Source organism: Astatotilapia calliptera, chromosome 9 (genome assembly GCF_964374335.1).
Source record: "Astatotilapia calliptera chromosome 9, fAstCal68.1, whole genome shotgun sequence".
In the NCBI taxonomy this organism is placed as follows: Eukaryota; Metazoa; Chordata; class Actinopteri; order Cichliformes; family Cichlidae; genus Astatotilapia; species Astatotilapia calliptera.
This window is the reverse complement of record NC_137430.1, coordinates 6,928,917-6,946,267: the sequence shown is the minus strand read 5'-3', so window position 1 is coordinate 6,946,267 and position 17,351 is coordinate 6,928,917. Positions and strand designations below refer to the sequence as shown.

The following is a 17,351-nucleotide window of genomic DNA, read 5'->3' as shown; positions in this document are numbered from 1 at the left end:
AATCATCAGGTTTAAAATGAGAAGAGGGGAATATGTTCTCTTTACTGCATGCAAACAGAACACGGCTCCCTCGTGTATGAGGTCGTCTGATTAAATGTAAACTCTTCATGGTATTTTTTTTAAAGCATCCCTGCTTTACTTGTGGTGCCTGAATGTTGGCAAAACAGCTTTCCTCTGAAGTAACTAGCAAATCACAAGCATTCTGATTAATTTTGAGCTTCAATCTGCCTTCACTGTTTCCTGAGGGATCACCAACTGCTAACTTAAGGTGCTTAAATATTTTTGCACAACTTATTAAAAAAATAATGTTAAAATCTTTTAAATTGAAGTATTTTCATTTTGGAAGTTTGGAAGTATTGCATATCAAGGTTTTTCTTCTGCAAGAGTTGAAGAAAAACCTTGATGGTTTGCAGAGTGTTGATTTGGTTGCTTTTATTGCAAAAATCATACTTGAATGGAAAAAAAAACACAGGTCTTCTTGCAGAGCTTACCTTCTTCTTGTCACACTCAGAGTTAATAATGGATAAGAAAACATATTCTGCACCCCTGTGGTAGGAAAAAGGTCAGGAGGCTGTACAGTATCCTGAGGTGGTTGTGCATTTTAAATGATGATGAATCACTTGTGTACAAAAACCTGCTTGATTTACCGGACTAGTGATGTCACATAATGAAAATGTACCTTATACATTTTACCTTTGTACACATATCATTTTGTATTGTAATTTCTGCCCATGATGTTTTGGATTTGTAGTTATGAAAATGATATTGAGAAACCGGATGGGAATGAGACAGAACTGTGGAGTTGTCTAAAACACATGAAATTTATATCCACCTGCAGCTCAGAGCAACTTTCAAAGCACGTATCTTTTCCAAGACTGTAGTGGAGGGTTTGTTTGTTTTTTTAAAATGCAGTAGCTCCCTCTGCTGGACTCCAGGCTTTCCCGATGCCATTCTGGGGGAAATACACTCAACAAAAATATTAAACGCAACACCTTTGTTACTGCTCCCATTTCCCATGGGATGGACGTAGAGACCTAAAATTCAGTCCAGATACACAATATAACCATCCCTCCCAAACAGTGGTCACAAATCAGTCCAAATGTGTGGTAGTGGGCACATCTGCTATATTGAGATAATCCATCCCACCTCACAGGTGTGCCACATCAGGATGCTGATCTGACATCATGAGTAGTGCACAGGTGTACCTCAGACTGCCCACAACAAAAGGCCACCCTGGAATGTGCAGTTTTGTCTCACAGCAAAATGCCACAGATGCCACAAGCAATGAGGGAGCGTGCAATTGGCATGCTGACAGCAGGAATGTCAACCAGATCTGTCGCCCGTGCGTTGAATGTTCATTTCTCAACCATAAGCCGTCTCCACAGGCGTTTCAGAGAATATGGCAGCACATCCAACTGGCCTCACAACCGCGGACCTCGTGTAACCACACCAGCCCAGGACCTCCACATCCAGCAGGTTCACCTCCAAGATCGTCTGAGACCAGCCACCCAGACAGCTGCTGGAACAATTGGTTTGCACAACCAAACAATTTCTGCACAAACTGTCAGAAACCGTCTCAGGGACGCTCAACTGCATGCCCGTCGTCCTCATCGGGGTCTTGACCTGACTCCAGCTCGTCGCCGTAACAGACTTGTGTGGGCAAATGCTCACATTCGATGGCGTCTGGCACGTTGGAGAGGTGTGCGCTTCACGGATGAATCATGGTTCACATTGTTCAGGGCAGATGGCAGCTGAGAATGTCCCAGTTCTTGCATGGCCAGCATACTCACCGGACATGTCACCCATTGAGCATGTTCGGGATGTGCTTGACCGGCGTATACGACAGCGTGTACCAGTTCCCACGTATATCCAACAACCTCGCACAGCCATTGAAGTGGAGTGGACCAACATTCCACAGGCCACAATTGACAATCTGATAGACTCCATGCGACGATGTGTTGCACTGCATGAGGCAAATGGTGGTCACACCAGATACTGACCGGTTCTGGGTCCCCAGACCTCCAATAGCGCAAAAAACTGCACATTCCAGGGTGGCCTTTTGTTGTGGGCAGTCTGAGGTACACCTGTGCACTACTCATGATGTCAGATCAGCATCCTGATGTGGCACACCTGTGAGGTGGGATGGATTATCTCAATATAGCAGATGTGCCCACTACCACACATTTGGACTGATTTGTGACCACTGTTTGGGAGGGATGGTTATATTGTGTATCTGGACTGAATTTTAGGTCTCTACGTCCATCCCATGGGGAATGGGAGCAGTAACAAAGGTGTTGCGTTTATATTTTTGTTGAGTGTATCTTATTAAATTGAATAATGTCTGCATAACGTCTTGATTCATTGCCTTCCGCTTATCCTGTTCAGGGTTGCCTGTCTTAGGTTGAGAGGCAGGGTACACCCTAGACAGGTCGCCAGTCTGCCACAGGGCTAACACATAGACAAAGACAACCAACTGCATTCACATTCACACCTATGGGCAATTTAGTATTTCAAATTAACCTAACCCCACTAATTAACTAAGTGTGGGAGGAAGCCGGAGCCCCTGGAGAGAACCCTAGCAAACACGGGGAGAACATGCAAACTCCACACAGAAAGACCCTGACCTGATGTGAGGCAACAATGCTAACCACCGTGCTACCGTGCTCATAGACTGTACAACCAAATCAAGTTTGAATAAAAACGCTGTCAGCTGTTATAGCTAAAGAAATCAATTTTAAAATTCTCTCCCTTCACTCCTCTGTGACCGTATGTCTGAGTGCAAAGATCTCACACTTTCAAAAGCCACCCACAAAGCTTATAAGGAGGGTGCTTGTCACATAAATGTCACACAAATCACTGTAATGATCTCACTGATGGAAAATAGCTGAAAAAAAAAGACCCCGAAAAGTAAACAGCTAATGTTGCTAGGCAAAAGACTTCAGAAGAAAGAAACACAACTGCCCTGGCTGGCTACCATACATTCATCTCTTGGTGAAAAGGTCCATATGAACAAGGAGACTTCAACATTGGGACTTCATCTTCTCTTCAGGGGCGGATCTACAGGGGTGGTATGGGGTGGCATGTGCCACCCTAAAATAATCTCTTGCCACCCCTAGTGCCACCCTTGCTTTTTGCATATGACAATGTTGTTTATTAAGATAAGCTAGCATTAACCCTTTGAGCCAAGCTACAATTAATGTTGAATATAAATTCTAAAACTGGATATATTGCATAGTGTTACCCTCCCTCCCCACTGCTAAAAAATGGTTCAGCCCTGCAGACAGGCTTTATTTCTTGTTGTCAGTAGCAACCAATGCCTATGATTGTGCTGAACACATTTTGAGTTCATGAGTTCATCAATGAGGTCGATGCGGGGATGGCCCCACTGCTCATACTGTTGGTTCAGAGTGCTCACAATGGTCTCGGCTTGTCTTACGACAAAAATAAAAAGTAAAAACGGACAAAGTGATAACGTGCTCTGTGAAAAGCAGACTGTGGGTTGGAAGAGAAAGAAACAGAGATCTGTTTAGTTTCACTTACAAATTTCCGTGAGAATATTTAAAGTAATAAGTAATATATGATATGGTTTCTTTTTGTTTCCATTTCAGTGCCACGGTGAACTGAGGACTCAAACACGGGACTCCGATGGTTGGAAAGAACACAGTTTTATTTGACACTCCACCAGGTATATGTTCAATATTGCAGGAAAAGTTCCTATATACAATAGTGCCAGGGTAAGGGCTCCGGGAGATCAAGTTAATATGGATATATACAAGTTAACACGAAGGCACAGAATCAACAAGAGCTATGAACTAATCTTAAAGATGGGGCTACAGTGGTGCGAGTCATACAACGATCCAGCGATGAGTAGCGTCCTTTCCTCAGCTTAAGTAGTGGCAAGGATAATGAGGCGCAGGTGTTCACTCTCCACAGGTGTGTTGGGCGAGGGCAGGAACCCACAATGAGTTCCACTCCAGCGAGAGAGAGAAAAACAATGACACTGGTCATGCTGGTCCACCTGGCCGTGACGTTAAGTAACATGAATATGGAAGTGTAAAGAGGCACACAAGATCTCAGTTATTGAAGCACTACAGGTTAAACCATGGCCACCTTTGCTGCAGAAACGCTTATCCATGCACATATTTAAATTGTCTGTGCACTCCGAAGTCACCTATGTAGATCACATGATCAGACATTGCAGAGATCAGTAGATTGCTGGTGAGGTGATTGAAGCAAGCTATTCATTGATGATTTCAAAAGAGGGTGACCAGCTCTCTTGAGGTCAGCAAATATTATTGTTATTATTATTATGAAATATTTGTTCCACAAAACTAAAGTGTTGTAATTTGAATTTACTTATGTACACTGTGTGGAAATTGTTGACATATCCTGGTTTAGTAAATCAACTTAAAACCTCTACGGTTATACCAGTTAAAACAAGTTAAGTGAAATAAAATCCAGGTATTGCCACACACACTGATTTAAGTCAGTTAAGTTGGAGCTGCAAAGTATTTTTTTATTGGATTTACTAAATACAGTTAACCTACTTATGTAAATAGAACTTAATTCAGTATAATGACATATTTTCATGTCTGCATTAATCAACAAATTTAAGCATTTTTTGGGGTCACTTTAATTAGGTGAACACAGACCTATTACTTAAATCAAAGCTGACCAGATGAGTTTGGAATTACCTGATTTGCTTATGTTAGTTAGCTGGTAAGTACAAAACACAGTGACAACGTGCGTATTAGATACCCTCACTCCAAAAGCATAAATATTAAAAAAAATGAATCTCCAAGAATATCATCCTAAAAAATGGCACTGAGAGAGGGTGTTACAGTGAAAAAAAGCAGTCAAATTTTCATCAGAAAATGCTGAATTTTAGTAAAAACAATGCTCTGCAGTTTGATACTGTCGTTACAGACAAAGCGGATGTTTAAAGGACGCGCATTTGAAATGCCATAAGTCTCCTTATCAACTGGAAATATTAAAGCCATAAAATGACTTTTGAGAGTGGATAAAAACTATTGAACAACAGCAATGTTGAGCCTGTTCCAAAATTTGAATGTACATGTGTTGAAGGTGTGGCTCTTGTTGAATTATTAAACATATTTTTCTTCAATCTTTCGAGCCATAAAAAAACAAAACAACTTTTAATTTTCTTCTGCTTGAGTCTTGGCCTCGGGTAGCTCTACTTATCATTGATGAGTTAGTTGTCTGTTTGTGCTACTTTTTTCAAGGAACAGTCGATTATTGGTAAGGGTGACTTCATGTGTTTGGTTACTTAAGTGGATGTACTGTGGAAAGTTTAACCTTACATACATAGATCTGACAGTACAGGTTCTGAGGTTGTTAGGAGTTGGTGTTTCTCTGGTGTGGTGTCACGGGGTCTGCTTCTGTTTTCAGCACAGGTAAGCGGGGTGGTGTGTCACGGGATGCTGACACACCGGCGGTGCATCAGACGTCATTTGATGGAGCGTTACTTAGGAGCAGCGCGACTGACGTCTGGCAGGGACGTGCAGAGGGGGGGGCTAGAGGGGCTTGAGCACCCGCCCCTTTCCTGATGAGTGCCCAAAGTGCCCTTTTGTTGAGGCAACTTTTAAATTGTTTTTATTTATTTATTTATTTATTTTATGTGTGTGTGCGTGCGGAGTCCTGTCTGTGCCCCTCAACAATAATATTTAACTATTAATCATAGTTTTGCTAAATAAAAGGATCTGGCTTGCATCAGTCACATGATCACATTTAACCAATGATCGCCCTCGACGGCAGAACGCGCTGGTTACGAGCCGGGAACGAGCTCACAAAGAGCACGCGCATTTTTAGCGGTCTGGAGCAGCAGAGTGAAGCTGACCCCCCACCCACTTGAAACGTAAAGGCAAATAGGCGGAGCGGTTAGTGCTACGTTTGTGCAGATTTGTGCAGGTAAAATTAGCGTTTGTGCTGCTACGGTTTCCGAGATATTAAACTTTATTTTATAGGTCATTCAAAGGTCACCATCCCCCCAGACTGCTCCAAAACAAACCAAAATGGTCTACTTTTTTAGTGCTACGTTTGTGCTGGTTTGTGCAGGTAAAATTAGCGTTTGTGCTGCTTCTGTTTTAAAGATATTAATGAAAATGTAAAGGTCAACCAGCCCCCCCACATTACCCAAATCCAACAAAAGTGGTATCAAACATTTGTGCTACGTTTGTGCTGGTTTGTGCTGCAAAGATTTTCGTTTGTGCTGCTATCATTTTAAAGATATTAATAACAATTTCTAGAGGTCATCAGAGGTCAACCAGCCCCCCCACATTAATTAAATCAAACAAAATGGGTGTCAATCAACTGTGCTACGTTTGTGCTGGTTTGTGCTGCTAAAATTTTCGTTTGTGCTGCTTCTGTTTTAAAGATATTAATGAAAATGTAAAGGTCAAAAGGTCAACCAGCCCCCCCACATTACCCAAATCCAACAAAAGTGGTATCAAACGTTTGTGCTACGTTTGTGCTGCAGAAATTTTTGTTTGTGCCGTTATTATTTTAAAGATATTAACAAAAATTTCTAGAGGTCAACCAGCCCCCCCATATTAATGGAATCAAACAAAATGGATGTCAAACGTTTGTGCTGGTTTGTGCTGCAAAAATGTTTGTTTGTGCTGCTAACATTTTAAAATGTTTAATAAAATAACGTCTTGATGCGTGCTTAATCATCCAGGTAAGTAAATCCCAAAAGGTTGATTCTGTTCATCTGGACATTTTCAGTTGGAGAAACGTTTCGTCACTCATCCAAGTGACTTCTTCAGTCTCAGCTGACTGTAGGTTTCCCCAACCATATAAACAGTACATTTGCATAGTGAAGGAAACTAGCGCCACTGAATGAACAATGTGCCGGGGGGTTAATTCCATGATTGTTAGTATGCAAATTCTTATGACCATTGATCAATGACAACTAATCAAAGCCTATTGATCAATGGCCATGAGTACCATTCACAGAAAGTGGGGAATGGCTACAATCACAGCATTGTAGGATGGCGAAAGATGTACCCTTGGGCCCCCCTTCTCGATCCAGAGATGGTCAGCATCCTGACAGCCCGATGGACGAAGCTGTCTCTCAGTCTGCTGGTTCTGCCCCGGAGGCTCTTCAGTATCCTTCCTGATGGCAGCAAACTGAAGACGCTGTTGAAGGGATGAGTGGAGTCACCTGTAATGGAGACGACCTTCCAGATGAGGCAGGTGCAGTAGATCTCCTGGGGAGGGAGGCAAGAGAGGTCCCCACAATGCTCTCGGCTGCTCTTACTACCCGTTGTCATTTTTTCCTGCAGAACCCAATGCAGGAGTCATACCACACCAGTGATGCAGCTGGTGAGGATACTCTCAACTGTGCCTCTGTAAAAGGTGCTCATAATGGGGGTTGAATCTCTTGTGCTTCTCAGTTTGCAGAGGAAGTAGAGTCACTGTTGGTCTTCTCCACATTCAGGGACAGGTTGTTGTTGCTGTACCACTCTGGCAGATGGTTAACTTCACCCCTGTAGTAGATCTCGTCGTGGGTCAGCAGAGTGAAGAGAAGGGAGCTCAACACACATCCTTGGGTAGCCCCCGTATTCCGTGTTCTTGGGCTGGAGGTGTTGCTGTTGACCCGTACTGTCTGCTGTCTTCCTGTCAAGAAATCTAGCAGCCCGTTATACAGCAAGGTGCTGATCCCCAGCAGATCCAGTTTGTGAATGAGTTGCTGGGGAATGATGGTGTTGAATGCTGAACTGAAGTCTATGAACAGCACTCTGACATATGAGTCTCTAGTGTTCAGATGTGTGAGGGCTGAGTGAGGGGCAGTTGAAATTCCATCATCGGTTGAGCGTTTTGACCGGTATGCGAACTGAAATGGATCCAGGTTGGGGGAAAGCAATAATTTGATTTGATGCATGACTAACCGTTCAAAGCACTTAACTTAATAATGATGGAGGTGAGTTTGACAGGACGGTAGTCCTTAAAGCAGGAGATAGATGACTTCTTGGGTTCAGTAATGATGGTGGAGGGATCTCCACACACTGTCTGGGGATTGTGTCACCACGGTCTGTAGAGTGGGCTTGTAGTCTGTGATGGTTTGTATTCCTTGCCACTGCCTCCAAGTATCTCTGCTGTCGCTGAAGCTTTGCTGTAGCTGATGCCACGTGACAGGTTTGCCCTTGCTGTTCTTAGACTCACCTAATTCCCGGCTCTGAAGGCTTGCATTTTTCAACTTTAGGAGCATTTAAACCTGACCTGTGAGCCATGGTTTCTGATTGGCCCAGACAGTGATAGTCCTGGTCTCTGTGACATCATCGATGCATTTTGGGATGTAGGCAGTGACAGTTTCTGTATATTCCTGAAAGTCTGTGGTGTTGTCGTGTGTGGCGGCCTGTGGTGGAAAAGCAGTGCCTCTGAGGACCCTTCTGGCCACACCTGTACCTGCTTACGAACTGGTTTGGTGACTTTGACCAGGGGCCTGTGGGAACCCATGGCACACCTAGATTTCTGCCTGTACTGACCCTTATGCAAAATAGGTGGAATTAAGACAGTTCCAAAAGCAAACACAACTGATCAGTGCTGAGAGTGGTCCTGTTGCTGAGGTTGGGATGATCCTGTAATCTCTTATGAACGACCTCCAACGCTTCTATGACTGGGATGCAAGTGAAGACAGATGTAACATCTCTCTCTCACTGTACATGTACTGTTTATAAAATTAGGGAAACATAACCTGCACAAACAAAATAATTTGCAGGACAAATGTTTGACATCAATTTTGTTCGATTTGAAGAAGGTAGGGGGGGCAACTTCACTCACGGGTGTTTATAAGGTTGGGGAAACCTGCAGTCAGCTGAGACTGAAGAAGTCACTTGGATGAGTGACGAAACGTTTCTCCAACTGAAAATGTCCAGATGAACAGAATCAACCTTTTGGGATTTACTTACCTGGATGATTAAGCACGCATCAAGATGTTATTTTATTAAACATTTTAAAATGTTAGCAGCACAAACAAACATTTTTGCAGCACAAACCAGCACAAACGTTTGACATCCATTTTGTTTGATTCCATTAATATGGGGGGGCTGGTTGACCTCTAGAAATTTTTGTTAATATCTTTAAAATAATAACGGCACAAACAAAAATTTCTGCAGCACAAACCAGCACAAACGTAGCACAAACGTTTGATACCACTTTTGTTGGATTTGGGTAATGTGGGGGGGCTGGTTGACCTTTTGACCTTTACATTTTCATTAATATCTTTAAAACAGAAGCAGCACAAACGAAAATTTTAGCAGCACAAACCAGCACAAACGTAGCACAGTTGATTGACACCCATTTTGTTTGATTTAATTAATGTGGGGGGGCTGGTTGACCTCTGATGACCTCTAGAAATTGTTATTAATATCTGAACTGAAACAAACGAGCGTGCTGTGTGTGCAACAGCGCGACAAACATTACCTGTCCTTTTATTAACTGCACAAGTAGTGCTGGTCATAGCTGCTGGCTACCTGTGTAAGGCTGTCATGGGTCTGTAGCTCTGTCACCGTTTTAGGGAACATATTTAGTTTTAAAGTAAGTTTCTGGGCATTTCCTGCCTTTCTGGAGGGATTATATTTCACTAAAAAACGATCTAATATGCATGTCCACATAATAATTATTATAATTATAATATATTAAAAAACACACGCTGTATTTTAAAGAACATACATTAAGAAGCAGATTATATTAGATTTATATTTTAAATAAGACAAAAGTTGGATTTTACAGCAGTAAAAATACAGTTTAAAAATGTAATAAGCTTTGCCCTGCACAGAGTGGATAGTGAAACAAATGGAATCATCATAAATACATTATTTCATATTTATTACTTCCCCCTCCTCATTGCTTTATTATTGTAGCTCTAGTAATAAATAATAATGTAAGGATGCCCATAGTATATACAGTATTCTGAAGAAGGTCTAAAATGTCACTGTGTGTGCATGTGTGTGTTTTATTTAGCTGGATTTAAAAAAATATTACTCATGATATAACATTGTCCAGACATGCCTGGTAAGGACATGAGGAGGAAACAGTAGGAGCTGTGTGAGGCTACTAAAGGCAGTGCTATAACATTTTTCTGTCATCATTTTATTATAGATTAAGTGCAAGAGTTGTTAGGTGTGGATAATTAGATTATAGTTTATTGCAATAGCAAGTTGTGCCTTGTTCTCAGATAGACAGCAAGTGGAGAGTGATATATGAAATGATGGGAAGGAAGGAAGAAGAGAAGCAAAGAGTGATTCACAGGCAGAGCCGAGTTTATGTCACAGTTTTTCGTTGCCTTATGGTTCCAAGCGCTGTCACCAATCTTTGCATTTTGTTATTATCTCATGACACTTGTTTAATCAGCTACCATCTCTCCTGTGGACTTTTTAATGTCTACAGTCTCAGATCAACACAGCCCTGCCCTTCCCATATTAGATTCTTGATGAATGTGTGTTGTTGTTATTCAGCATGGTTCAATGTGCCCCTTTTTAACTTTGAGCACCCGCCCCTTTAAACCTCTCTGCACGTCCCTGACGTCTGGTGTCGGAGTATTGCTACCTCCTCGAGTGGTAACGTGTTAATTCTCCGCGGTGTGCATTACGGCCAACCTATGTCTTGGATTTTGTTTGCTTACCTGTTGTCCTGTATCCTCAGCCGGATCCATCACCCGCTTACCTGTCAGCTGTTTGTGAAGCCGCATTTCCGGGATCACTACGGAGATCAATTACAGCGTTTCTCCCACATCCCGAGAATCCTCGCCCGAGCCTGTACAGCCAGTGTGACAAGTGAGCTCTCCAACTCTCCCTATGTTTATTGCTGTTTCTTACCGGTGGTTTGGCATCTCCCCCTAAAGTTTCGTTTTTCTTTTTCTCATAGATCCACCCTGCGTGCGCGGGTAACCCCTTTCCCTCCGAATGCGTGTCAGCATCCTCCCCTGGTTTCCTTCTGTTTATTCATCAGTATTATCTCATCCCATGTAAATAAGTTTGACACAGCAAATAAAGAGCACTCCCTGCGCTTCTGTGTATTCTGCCATAGAGTCCGTTCACTCAGCATAACAGAGGTAACTGTTTACAAAATGTATCCTATCCAAAAGTCCTTTGCAATGTTACATTGAGAAACATTATTGTTAACATATTTGACCCGCATAAAGTACTATGGCCATCACGCTGTCATTTAGAATTGTTTAAATAACTTGTGTCTTAAGTCATCCCATCATACAGAAAATAAAATAGCCGTGTGGTTCACTTTTACATCACAAAATGTTAGAAATATAAGCCATTCATAACAACCTGAAAGGTTGGGAGTTTAAGAGTTTAAGACTATAATGTCACAGAGCACATGGTGTCTCTTATTGTGAAGACATTTATAAATAATAGCTTAATAAAGACACTTCATTTCTTAAGAAATATGCAGGTGGAGTGGTCTTTATCAAAAGTAGAAGTCACATCTGTGGCTATACCATTGTACACCATTGTGTGAGGCTGTGCAAATAAAGGGTGACTTGCCCTTCTTAAACCTGCTGTTGTGTTGCTTTTTGAGTGTTTGAACCCAGCATGTGACAAACCATCTGTTGGGGGTTGTGGATTTGACACCTTAGCATTGTGAAAGTGGGGCAACGCGCTTCAGGCTGAGCATAAAATTTCTGCTTACAACGTAGAATCTCAGTTCTAAATGAAATTCAAAATGTTTTTGTAAGTGTGGCTAATGCATACTTTGACTTCTACAGCATACACACACACACACATACACAAGAACAACAACACAGAGAAGAAGAAGAGGGGGTACTATGCATCATAAAAACGCAATCATTCATCTTCCAACTGCTAGCTGTGTTGTCCAGCAATAAACTTGGTTGGATTAAGAGTAGGAAACACTAGTATAAGGTGTCTATGGAACAAATCTCCTTCAACATTCACAATGACCAAAGTGGATGACTACAGGCATTTCTCTCAGTTAACTGATTGTGTTTAGGGAAAAAGCAGCTAAATACACTGAGACTGCTCCACATTGTTAGTGAGCTGTGGGTTTTGTCAAACTTGGAGCGAACAAAAGCAGAAAAACAGTAAAAGATTCGGACATTGAAATTCTGGTTTATTTCATGAATACAATGAAACATTTTAGTCCACAGAGCAAAGTAGCATACATGATAAATCGATACACATAACACGGACAGTGAGAAGTAAAACTCATTGTCATACCAGATGTTATATTCTGTAAACTTAAAATAAACCCCTGAAATTAGAGTTTAGTGTTTTAAGTCTTCTATTAAAAAACATGAGTCAACACTTCTTTCTCCCGGCAGCACTGCTGAAGTGACACTTTAACGACGTTTAAATTCTCAGTCGTTATGATGATAAAACATGTTCTCTCATTAGCAGATGTCTGCACTGTCACTTGTCATGAAAATCTCCAGAGCCAGGGTTCAAGCTTCCTCTTCAATCACCATTGATCATTATTAGGGCCCACAAAGGATTTGTCACATTATCCCCATAAACAACATGCTTTTATAGAAATCATTGTTTCACAAAGATTTAGATTCTTGTTTCACAATGTGATGGCTGCACTTACAGCCACACAGTGGTAATACCCAACATGTTAGTGTAGAGGCTTATATAAGTAACATTGCATTCACATTTGTCTTTCTTTAAATATAGGAATTAATTTACAGGACAATAAATAACTGGTTTTGGTTTAGAGTTAATTCACATATCCACATAACACTGCATTCTAAAATAAGTGCGCACATTTTAGTTTACACTGTTATGTATGATTAACCTTTTGTTTTCTGAGTTGCCTTAGTTACAGCTGTTCCAGTCCCTTGATTAAGGAGTGTTTGTATCTTTTTTTCCTTTTTTTAGGTATAAAGACGTCCTTGATAGTGACACACAACACCACTCTTTTTTTCCACTTTTTAAAGCAGAAAGACACGCTCAAAAACGGCATTTTTGGCTTGAGTTCGTTCAATGCTGAAATATAAAAAAGGGCGCCACCTGGTGGACAACTAAAAAATTACAATTTTAAGGCCCGGACTCCAAAGTGTCACCCTGACTTGGAGGATGGCACTACATTTGGTTATAATGATCCTGCAATGAAAAATAGCGTTTATAATGGGTTTCAATGGGGCGTTTTTTGGCTCTAGGACCTTGAGTGGATGGCGGTTTCATCCACCTTTTGTCCTAGAACAAAAGGTGGATGGCGGTTTGTAGCTTAGCCACTTTAAGCTAATTTAATGAACTCAGACCGCAATTCTAAAATTAAAAAAAAAAAATGTTTGGCAAATTTGGCTATATTCTATTCAACACAGTGAAAATGGCTTGAAATTAAAAAACACAGTGGATGAAAAATGGCTCCAGGACATTCCAAGAGTTACAAAACTAAAACGGGTTGGCATAGTAATAACGAAAAAAAAAAACCCCACATTAACACCAGTTTATCGCGGTTTCATAGAAACACAAATTAACAGAGAGACATTAAACGCACCTCATTGCCTCCTGTAGCCAAACGGGAGACAGTACGTTCTTCGGATCTGTACTTCATCTCAGAGGTAGGTTAATAAATTGGATTTAACTTAACCACAATACTTTGACATGGGTTCTTTATAAACTTGAGTACAACTTGAAGGTGGTAGCAAGATGCGTTGCATGGATGTTTCGGGGGGAGTTCTCTGCCGAGTGCTGTGTGAGCCTGCGCACAAACGGTGGACGGAGGCAAAGAGGAGTGAGACGTGATACCTGTCATTTATCTTGTGCCTTTGAATTGCCGTAATATGAAGCGATATACTTTTTCATATCGTCATCCGATATGTGCCCTATTTTGAACTCTCCTCGTCCTTTGAGTGCGCAGTCACCTTTGTTATATAGCAAGGTATTTAAAATGAATAAATAAATATCCTGTTCATTTCAATACGCATGATCTGAGCATGCGCGGAATGACACGGAGGTATTCTTTGATCCTTTGATCTTCTCAAAGGGGAGACTGTGACCGTCACGAGACAGTCTCCCGTGACGGTCGACCGTCACCAGCTCTACCACATGAGTCCTTAAATAGAGGTGCTTTAACACAGTTTACCTTGGTGCGTCTTCAGTAACAGCGAGTTGTTTTTGCAAAGCAGGGATCTTTGACAAAGGTAATACCTTTACATTTAAATAATTCAGGGAACATTTTTTTTCTTTTGACACACAATGGAGACAATAGATCAGCGTTTAGAGTTTATCATAGAGCAAAACAGAATGCTTAATACTAGGATGGACAACTTTGAAAGGGAGTTGAATGAACTAAAGGAAGAGACTGAGAAAATGAGGCGTGAAATCCAAGAGGAAGTACCACAGAGTGCTTTTGCCAACTTCGCATGTAACGTACCTACGTTACATGCTTTCCAAATGATGACATTTAACACCTGTACAAGTCTCACCTGTACGTTACAAGGGAAAGGATCAAAGAGCGAGCGAGTGAATTCGACAAAGTCGAAAGCTGACGGCAGCTCGCGGCCCTTGTTGTCGAGGTAGGGCTTCATGTGTGACAGACCTATAGCGCCCCCTATAGGTCTTGCCATAGCGGGCGCTATTTTCGGTGGAGATTACCTGGCCACCTTCACATATTTGGAATTGTACGGCCTACCTGATTGGCTTATTATAACACAATAACTATACTGTGCTCTCATTTATGTTAAATTTTATTTTGCCCTCACCTCCCAACCAGTCATGACAGAAGACTGCCCGTCCCTGAGCCTGGTTCTGTCACAGGTTTCTTCCTGTTAAAAGGGAGTTTTTCCTGTCCACGGTTGCTCATAGGGAATCACTTGATTGTTGGGGTTGAATTTTTGATTTGAATTTAATTGCCTTAAACTGAAAATTAAAAATTCAAGTGAGGGGTTGACCAGGGCTCGTTAGCTGGGTTGTTTTTTTTTTTATTTGTAATTTGCTAATCAAAAATAAAGAAAAATTATATTTAAAAAAATCCACTACTGCTCTGTGTGCTTACTTCAATGGAGACTTGTATTTTTTGTGATAGAAAAATATCAACACCATTAGTGATATTGTTGCTCCTGCTCCACCTGCTGTCCCAATTTCATCAAATGAAGATTGTGAAAAATTTCTTTCTTTCTTCGTTGAAAAAGTCAGTGACGTGAGGAACAATATCTCTCCTGTGTCTCTCTTGTCTGCTCCAACTCAAGCTAGGCCTGTAATTTTAGAAAGATTTTTACCTGCGTCCTTACCTGAGCTGGTCAAGTTAGTTAATTCGATGAAAGCGTCCTCCGGCTCTCTTGATATTTTACCTGGATCTTTGTTTAAAAATGTCTTTCAGTCTATTGGTCCCTGTGTGCTCACAATTATCAATACCTCACTGGTTTCTGGTCAGGTCCCTGTTTATTGTAAGAATGCTGTTATTCACCCACTGTTAAAAAAAACCTAAGCTTGATGGTTCTCTTCTTAGTAGCTACAGACCGATTTCAAAATTACCGTTCATTGCTAAGATTTTCAAAAGGCTGTGGCTAAGCAGCTTATAGCTGTTCTAGATGAATACAGCATTCTGGATAAATTCCAATCTGGCTTTCGTAGAACTCACTCTACTGAAACTTCACTTCTTATAGTCTCCAACGACATTTTGATGAGATGTGATGCAGGAAAATGCTCCGTTCTGTTGATGTTGGACCTGACCTCCGCCTTTGATACTGTGGACCATCATATTCTGCTAGACAGGCTGAGACACTGGGTGGGTATATGAGGGGCTGCTTTGGACTGGTTTGAATCCTCTTTGCATGAACGATCCTTTCCTGTGGCTACCTCTAAGTACAGTTCCTCTTCTACTTTTCTTGCCTATGGTGTGCCACAAGGTTCAGTTTTGGGGCCTTTATTGTTCTTGCTGTATTTACTTCCTCTTCAACACTTATTGAGCACCTTTAAGGACATTTCGTATCACTGCTATGCAGATGATATTCAGTTATACATCTCCTTTAAGCCGCATGATGTTTCCAAGCTACAGATTTTGCATAAGTGCATAGACTCCATTAGAGGTTGGATGGCTGGAAACTTTCTTCAACTAAATGAGGAGAATACTGAAGTGTCATGGTCCGGGTGTGTGCCAGGGTGTCTCCCTCCAAGTTGGCATCTCCACCCCTGGGAGGGGCCTCAGTGTTCTGCTGATTGCTCACACCTGTGGGTAATTAAGCCGGGGACTCATAAGGCCAGCGCACCTCAACCTCTCTTCGCCAGATTCTCAGCTAACCTTAGTTGGTGCAGGCCACCACTGTGATTTTGCACACGCTTTGTAAACTACCTTGTCTCATTGTGTGTTTCTCTCACAGCCACGCACCAAGTTGCCAGACACAAATCTCCGCCGAAGAGCTCCAATCCGGACGCTGGACCACCTGACAGTCCCACGGGCTGTTCACCCGACTCACCTGCCTGCCTCCTGCCTCAATGCCAGGAATTTCGGACCACTCACCCGGACCACCCACCCCTCCACGCCACTACAGACCACCCGCAGCAAGTACGCAGTGCTAAGGAAAATTCAGAATGAACAGCTTGCCGATATTCCTCCTGAACCATACCTGAACGTCTGTACTCTATTTACAGGAACTGCTGTTTCCACTGACCAACACCAGATTGCTTACTTAGCCCAGGCTGCTTAAAACCCTTTTGGTTTAGTTGTGGCATTTTGCACTTGTTAAACGCACATTCCAGTTTCCTGTTTATGAACACTAACTGAGAAAATAAACGTTGTCTCTAAAACTACTTCCAGCATTTGAGTCCTTTCTCTTTTGAGGTGGCCTCGGCCGTGACATGAAGTCCTTGTTTGTGCTCCTAAAAATTTTGTACCTAGTGTTATGGAAAACTTGGGTCCACTTGCTACATTTGCCAAACTGTCTATCAGGAACCTTGGTGTTACTACAGGGAGTGCAGAATTATTAGGCAAGTTGTATTTTTGAGGAATAATTTTATTATTGAACAACAACCATGTTCTCAATGAACCCAAAAAACTCATTAATATCAAAGCTGAATGTTTTTGGAAGTAGTTTTTAGTTTGTTTTTAGTTTTAGCTATTTTAGGGGGATATCTGTGTGTGCAGGTGACTATTACTGTGCATAATTATTAGGCAACTTAACAAAAAACAAATATATACCCATTTCAATTATTTATTTTTACCAGTGAAACCAATATAACATCTCCACATTCACAAATATACATTTCTGACATTCAAAAACAAAACAAAAACAAATCAGCGACCAATATAGCCACCTTTCTTTGCAAGGACACTCAAAAGCCTGCCATCCATGGATTCTGTCAGTGTTTTGATCTGTTCACCATCAACGTTGTGTGCAGCAGCAACCACAGCCT

General features: G+C 41.6%; 2 long non-coding RNA genes across 2 annotated transcripts; both read left to right on the top strand.

Moving 5' to 3' along the window:
• The first annotated feature begins 10,665 nt into the window (after positions 1-10,665).
• On the top strand, positions 10,666-11,526 carry LOC145430901 (uncharacterized). The gene is made up of 2 exons (XR_013911233.1): positions 10,666-10,796; positions 10,888-11,526. It is a non-coding gene; the product is annotated as an uncharacterized LOC145430901 (long non-coding RNA).
• Positions 11,527-13,206: 1,680 nt separating this feature from the next.
• LOC145431107 (uncharacterized) lies at positions 13,207-16,748 on the top strand. Its single transcript, XR_013911462.1, has 4 exons — positions 13,207-13,212; positions 13,478-13,558; positions 16,319-16,503; positions 16,590-16,748. It is a non-coding gene; the product is annotated as an uncharacterized LOC145431107 (long non-coding RNA).
• The last annotated feature ends 603 nt before the right edge of the window (positions 16,749-17,351 follow it).